This window comes from Hyaena hyaena, unplaced genomic scaffold (assembly GCF_003009895.1).
Source record: "Hyaena hyaena isolate Hyena2069 unplaced genomic scaffold, ASM300989v1 scaffold_234, whole genome shotgun sequence".
NCBI lineage: Eukaryota > Metazoa > Chordata > Mammalia > Carnivora > Hyaenidae > Hyaena > Hyaena hyaena.
In genome coordinates, this window is record NW_024080865.1 from 605,799 (window position 1) to 613,124 (window position 7,326).

Below are 7,326 nucleotides of genomic sequence, written 5' to 3' on the forward strand. Positions count from 1 at the left end.
AAAAATGTAAATTAGCTCAATCCTAGAAGAGAGCACAGACAGTAATTGCTCTGACATTAGCCACGGCAACATTTTTCTAGGTAGATCTTCTCAGGCAAGACAAATAAAAGTTAAAATAAACAGGGACACCTGGGTGGTTCAGTCAATTAAGCATCCAATCTTGATTTTGGGATAGACCATGATCTCAAGGTTTGTGAGGTGGAGCGAGCCCCACATCAGGCTCTACACTGAGAATGGAGCTGACTTGGATTCTCTCCCTCCCTTTCTCTCTGCCTCTACCCCAGTCATGTGGGCTCTTTCTCTCTCAAAATAAATACACATTTTTTTTAAAAAGTAAAAATAAATGATTGGGACTATATCAAAATAAAAAACTTCTATACAACAAGAGAAACCATCAACAAAGCTAAAAGGCAAACTACTGAATGGGAGAAGATATTTGCAAATGACATATCTAATAAAGGGTTAGTATCCAAAATATGTAAAGATTGGAATCAACTCAACACCCAAAAAAACAAATAATCTAATTTTAAAATGGGCAGAAGACCTGAGCAAACATTTCTCCAAAAAAGACACTCAGATGGCCAACAGACACATGAAAAGATGCTCAACACATCATCACTCATCATCAGGGAAATGCAAATCAAAACTACAATAAGATATCAAGAAGATATCAATCACTTCACACATGTGAGAATATCTAAACTCAAAAACACAAGAAACAACAGGTGTTAGCAAGGATGTGGAGGAAAAAAAACCCTTGTGCACTGTTGGTTGGATTGCAAAGTGGTGTAGCCACTGTGGAAAAGAGTACAGAGTTTCCTTAAAAAGTTACAAACAGAACTACCCTATGACCCTGTTGTTGCATTACTGAGTATTTACTCAAAAAATACAAAAACACTAATTCAAAGGGATACATGCACCCCTATATTTATATAGAAGCATTATTTACAATAACCAAGATATGGAAGAATCCCAAATGTCCATCAATAGATGAACAGATAAAGAAGAGGGGTGTGTGTGTGTGTGTGTGTGTGTGTGTGTTTGTGTGTAATGGAATATATAGAATATATACAATATTATATATAATATAGTAGAACACTATTCAGCTATAAAAAAGAATGAAATCCTGCCATTTGCAACAAGGATGGATCTAAAGAGAGTATAATGCTAAGCAAAATAAGTCAGAGAAAGAGAAATACTATATGATTTCACTCATATGTGGAATTTAAGAAACAAAACAAATGAGCAAAGGGAAAAGAGAAAAACAAAGACAAACCAAAAAACAGACTCTTAACTATAGAGAACAAAGTGAATGGGGAATGGGCTAAACAGGTGATGGGTTTTAAGGAGGGCACTTGTGATAAGCACAGAGGGTATGTAAGTATTGAGTCATTATATTGTACAAATGAAACAAATATTACACTGTATATTAATAATACTGGAATTAAAATAAAAGAAATAAAATGTAAATTAGCTCATAACATCCATCTACTCAAAATCTACCAAAGCTTCTCATCTCTGAGCAAAGTCCTTACCTTGATCTGCTTTCCCCACTACTTCTTGAATCTCCTCCCCTACCACTCTCTTCATCTGCCACTCAATCCAGCCACTCTGGTTCCTTGTGTCTCCCACTTCTCTCTGATAACTGTGTTGCTAGCTCCTTCACTAGGTTCTTCTTTAGGTTTTTGTTCAGATGGGATTACTTTCTATAAGTGAAGCCTTCTGTGACTGCCCTTTAAAAACTGGAGCCATTCTGGGGTGGCTGGGTGGCTCAGTTGGTTAAGCGTCTGACTTCAGCTCAGGTAATGATCTTAGGACCTGAGTTTGTGCCCTGCAATGGGCTCTCTGTTGTCAGCACAGAGCCCACTTTGGATCCTATGAATCCCTCTCTCTGCCCCTCCTCTCTCTCTCTCTCAAAAATAAAATAAACATTTAAAAAATAAAACCTAGACTGTTGTCTGGGTGGCTCAGTCAGTTGAGTGGCCAACTTTGGCTCAGGTCATGATCTCACAGCTCATAAGTTTAAGCCCCACATTGGCTGGCTGATGTCAGCACAGAGCCTACTTTGGATCCTCTGTACCACCTCCTCCCCCTCACTCTCTCTCCCTCTCAAAAATAAATAAAAAACATTTTAAATAAATAAATAAACAAACTGGAGCCATCCTATCCTCTGTCACCTATCGCGACCTTTTCTCTATCAGAATGTGTTATCTTTAACATTCTACATTTATACATATTTGTTGCTTTGTTCTCCAGCTCCCCACTAAAACATATGGTCCATGAGGGCAGGCATTGTGTTTTGTTCAAGCTGAATATCCAGCCCCAAAATGCTGTTTGGCACATCAATAAATATTCGTTGAACCAATGATGAAACCAAGGGCAGGAAGCACAGCTAAGAAAGCCCAGAAACAAGGGGGTTTTGTTTTTCTTTTTCTGCAGGCTTGCCCTAATCTTTCCCCACTTGCATATCGTGCTCAAGGCCCCCTTTGGCTGCTTTCCCACATCTCATCAGGACTTTTCAGGGGCACCATCAAAAGACTGGGATAATCTGATCGGCTCAGCTCACCCTTGCTTCCTCTCTTTCTCTCTGTCCCTGCTCCCTCCCTCCCTATATCTCTGTGCCACTTATGTTTTTAATATTTTTAATGAATGAGTAATATTTCTAAAAACACACTTTATTTTCTTACTGTGCCAAGTGTGAAGAGGAGTGATTTGGAAGCTCTCACGGCCAAGAGCAAATGCCATGAAACCTTTTCCTTGTGTCTTTTCCCACACTTAGTTTCTCTGCAGAGAATCACCCATTCTCTAGTCTATATGCTCTTGCTCATGACACTTGTCTAAAATGAATTGGCAGTGACTATATACTGAGCCTCAGAGAGCCAGACCAATGAAATCTCTTCTGAATTATAACTGGGCCATCTGGTCACCCTCTTCAGAGCAGGGGAAGAGAGAGATGGAGGAACACATGCTGGTTAAGTGCATCAGCTTAGAAGTGGAGGGTTTCTACCCACAACCTTTGTCTGAAATTGGTCCATGGCTCCACATAACTGCAGGGGGGTCTAGGAAAAATGGTAGAGCATACAGTTATATGGTAAGAAGTAGATGCCTCTTCCTAGGCACAACCTTGGGGAAGGGGAAGAGAAGCATAAGTGGGCTAGGGATCTGTTCAGACACAGATATTCCTCTCCTCATCCACTTCACCTCTCAGAGCTCAGGGAGAGCAGTGGCTATACAAGAGGAAAAGATCAAATCTGAGCCAGCTCTAAGCACCTGAATCAGACCAGATAGCACCGAGTAAATATGATGGTTTTCTAGTTAATGCAGGCACCAATTGTGCATCCCTCTCCATGTCCTGATCCTATAACTGCTGTGGAAAATAATAATGTTATCTTTCATTTCTCTGGCATTGACACTTTTTAAAGAGCTTTTCCTTCTATGTGGACTTCACAAGAGTTGGGAGAGATTAAGACATTTTTATAAAGGAGGAACCAGAGGCCCAGAAATGTTAAGAGAATTGCCTGCAGTCACAGAGCTCATAAGAGTCATCACTGGGACTTCAGCAGCTCTGTTTGCCTCTACCTGGTGCCTCATCACATCACATCACATCATATCATACTTCCTTTGACTGAGCCTTAGGGAGAAGAAGAACACAACTGCTCCCACACAGGTCTCTGCAGCCATACCACATGCTGGGAAACCATTACTGCTGCCTCTTTGTTGTTCATAAACAGGCTAAGATACAAACATGAGGTAGAAGGTAGCTCTGCTCAGGAAACAGAAAACATGTTATCATGTGGAAGTAAGGGAAAAAAAGCATAGTGGATTTTCAAAACAGAAAGATACCGGAAGTTTCCAAAAGTCATACTTTTTCAGGTCTACCAGTCAGCTACGTCATAGAGCTGAACAGGCTGTTAAGTATAGGCTGGTACAGTTCCTTGTAAGAAAGACGGCCCTGGGTTTGGATTCTGGATCTGCCACTAACTTGCTACATAACCTTGAGCAAGTGATAACCTTGCTGAATTTACTTACTGAATGACTTATGTAATTTCCACACTTGTAAAATGATCATTATAGCAGCCATTTTATAGACTTTTGTGTGAGCATAATGTATGTGAGCTTTCACAGTGCTCACACACAGCTGTCATTGTATAAAAGTTGTCTGTTTAGGGCTGCTGGATGGTTCAGAGGAAGGCAGCAGGACCCTGGGGTTCAGAAACAAGAGCACAAGAAATGAGAGCAGAGGCTTCCCAATTCCTTTTCCTTTCTCCCTCTTTTCCTCCTTCCCTCACACTGTTTTATTTTTAGTTATAAAGGCAGTAGAGCAACAATTTAAAAAAAAGTTTGGGAGTAAAGAAGAAAAAATGCAAATACAACCTCAGAATGGTAATTGAGACATCTTGCTTTGTCTATACTTATAAGTCAGTTTGCATTCTCTAAATAGTGTGTTTTAAAATATTTTCTACATTGCCTCTTAGGTGTAGGACAGGTTATGCTTCAGTATCAGACAACTCCCAAATCTCAGAAACTTAATACAATAAGGGTTTATTCCTTATTTACCCAATGTGCCCTATGGACCTTAGTGACTCATACAGCTTCCACTATGTGGTAACTTAGATATGAAGGCACCTCCATCTGAACACACAGTCTTCTCTTTGATTGTGATGGAGAATCATGCATGGGCTCTTAAATGCTTGAGCCCAGAAGGACATTTATCACTTCCTAATCATGATGCCTTATCTTAAGGCAAAGCAGAGTGCAGGGAGGTCTGGGAAATGTCATTTTCCATGTGTCCAGGAAGAAGAAAATGGAGAGGACCAGTGAGCCATCTTTTCAACTTTTATGTTTGCATAACTTTTCAGTAATTAAACACTCCATAATTTAGGGTTAGACATTTAGATTGTTCCCAATATTTTAATATTATAAATATATGTGGAACTTCCCAGTTTCATTAAGCTCATAGCTGTGGCCCTGCTGGCACTGATACCACCATATTGTCAGATCTGGGCCACCACCGACTCATGCACCACCTCAGCTCTCATCCTCACCCAATCAGATCTGCACCAGCTCCTTCCCAGGGTCTTCAGGTGGGTGATGGACACTCAAATTCTTCTACTCATTCATGAATATACACTGAGTGCTTGCTGTATGTGAGGTACTATGCCTGACACGCATCCTGGGACATCTTTGCTGCCAGGAGCCATGTGGAACACTGCTAAACTCTGTTCCCTGATTAGTCTGCTGGTCTGTGGCAGAGCAGAGAGGGAAGAATATTCCTCTCCTGGCTCTGTGTAGCACTCAACCATTTATTTAGGCCCTGAAGCTGAAGCTGCACTGCCTGGTCATGGAGTCTCACGTAGTCAGTCCTTTGTTAATTCTTCTCCTTCTCCTTCTACCATACAAGCTTTAAAACCAGTGAGGCAGTCAGTCTTATGGTGGTGGAGACTCAAATCCTCTTGTCCCCTATGGTCCTTATCTTTAGTTTCCCTAAAGGAGACTAGGGAATGCTTACTCATTCTTCAACCAAAATGCCAAAGCTGCCCTGTAAATCAACGGACACAAACATACTTGTGGAGAGGGGTACCTCCTAATGCCACCCACCTGTAGCATTGTAGATTCAGGGCCAGTTCACACAGAGCCCCCTCAGATGTGAGTAACACTCAGTTGACATCACCAAGAAGAGTATCTTTCTTCTTTTAGATTCTTTCCCTAGGATGCATCCCCAGGTGTGGGATAACTTGGTCTAAGTATTAAAATTCTTTTTATGGCTCTTAATTCAAGTTGACAAATTACTTCCAAGATTTATATCACGGGTAAACTTTATCCACAATAATACCAGTTCCTTGCACTGTCACCAGGATTAAGAATAATCATTGCTGTAAATTTTATTGCTGTGATGGACAAAAATCATACTTTTTCCTGATTTTAATTTGCATTTCTGAGAATGCCACAGGCTTTAATCTTTTGTCACATTTGTTTCTAGCAATTTTTTCACTTGTGTCATTTATTAGCACAGATGTTAGTTTATTTATTAATTCAAAATATTTTTTTGTAAGTTCTTCATGTAACAAAGATGTTAATCTTCTGGCCTTGGTAGTTACATCTTGGAGCCTCCACCCTACCACCCCTGTTCTGGTCTATTTCCCTTTTTATTTTGGTTATTTTATTCTCAATCTTTTTGTTGTGGTACAGAAGTTAAAACATTTTTTTTAATCAAAGTCATCAGTCTTTTCCTTTGTGGCTTCCTCTTTTTCTTTCTTTTTTGTTTTCATTTCAAAGCCTACAAATATATTACCCGTACATCCATATGGGACTGGGTACATTCACACAAAGGAATACTATGCATCTGCAAAAAAGTAATGAGAAACACAAATATATTCTGCTGTAAAGTGATCTCTGGGATACATTGTTAAGTGAAAAAAAGAAACATGAAGAACAGTATGTATAGCATGCTGCCTTTACTTTTAAGAAAGAGTTAGGAGAGGGCTGCCTGGGTGGTTCAGTCGGTTAAGCATCTGACTTTGGCTCAGGTCATGATCTCGGGGTTTGTGGGTAGAGCCCCACGTTAGGCTCTGTGCTGACAGCTAGCTCAGAGCCTAGAGTCTGTTTCAGATTCTGTGTCTTCTTCTCTCTCTGACCCTCCCCTGCTCGCGCTGTCTCTTTCTCTCTCTCTCAGAAATAAATAAAACATTAAAAATTTTAAAAAAAAAAAGAGGCAGGAGAAATATGGACATATATCCATATATATGATTGTATGATACGTGTCCATATATACGTGTATATACACATGTGTATACACACACACACACACATATATATATGATTGTATGATATTTTTTAAAAGGGAAAAAATGGAAGAATAAACCAAAAACCAAAGGAACCAGGGCTCTTTGGAGAAATGGCTAGAGCAGGAAATTACAAGATAAGCCTGGAATATCTTGTGTATCAGAAAACAAGAGACTATTATCAGAGACTTCTGTGCCAAAAGGACACAACAGCCAACAGCAAGGACTTTCCACTAGTCAAAGATGGAACCATTTGAATATTAAAAATAAACAAACAAAAAATAAAAAAATAATGACATATGTGAATACTTGATTAAAACAGAGTAAACATTAAAATCATGAGTTCATAATGATATTAAAAACAATCTGTTGGTCAGGCAAGTAGATACTAGGGCATGAAAACATTATTTTAAAAAGCAGTAAAGAAGGGTGCCTGGGTGGCTCAGTCGGTTAAGCATCTGACTTCAGCTAAGGTCATGATCTCATGGTTCATGGGTTTGAGCCCCTCATTGGGATCTGTGCTGACAGCCAGCTCAGAGCCTGG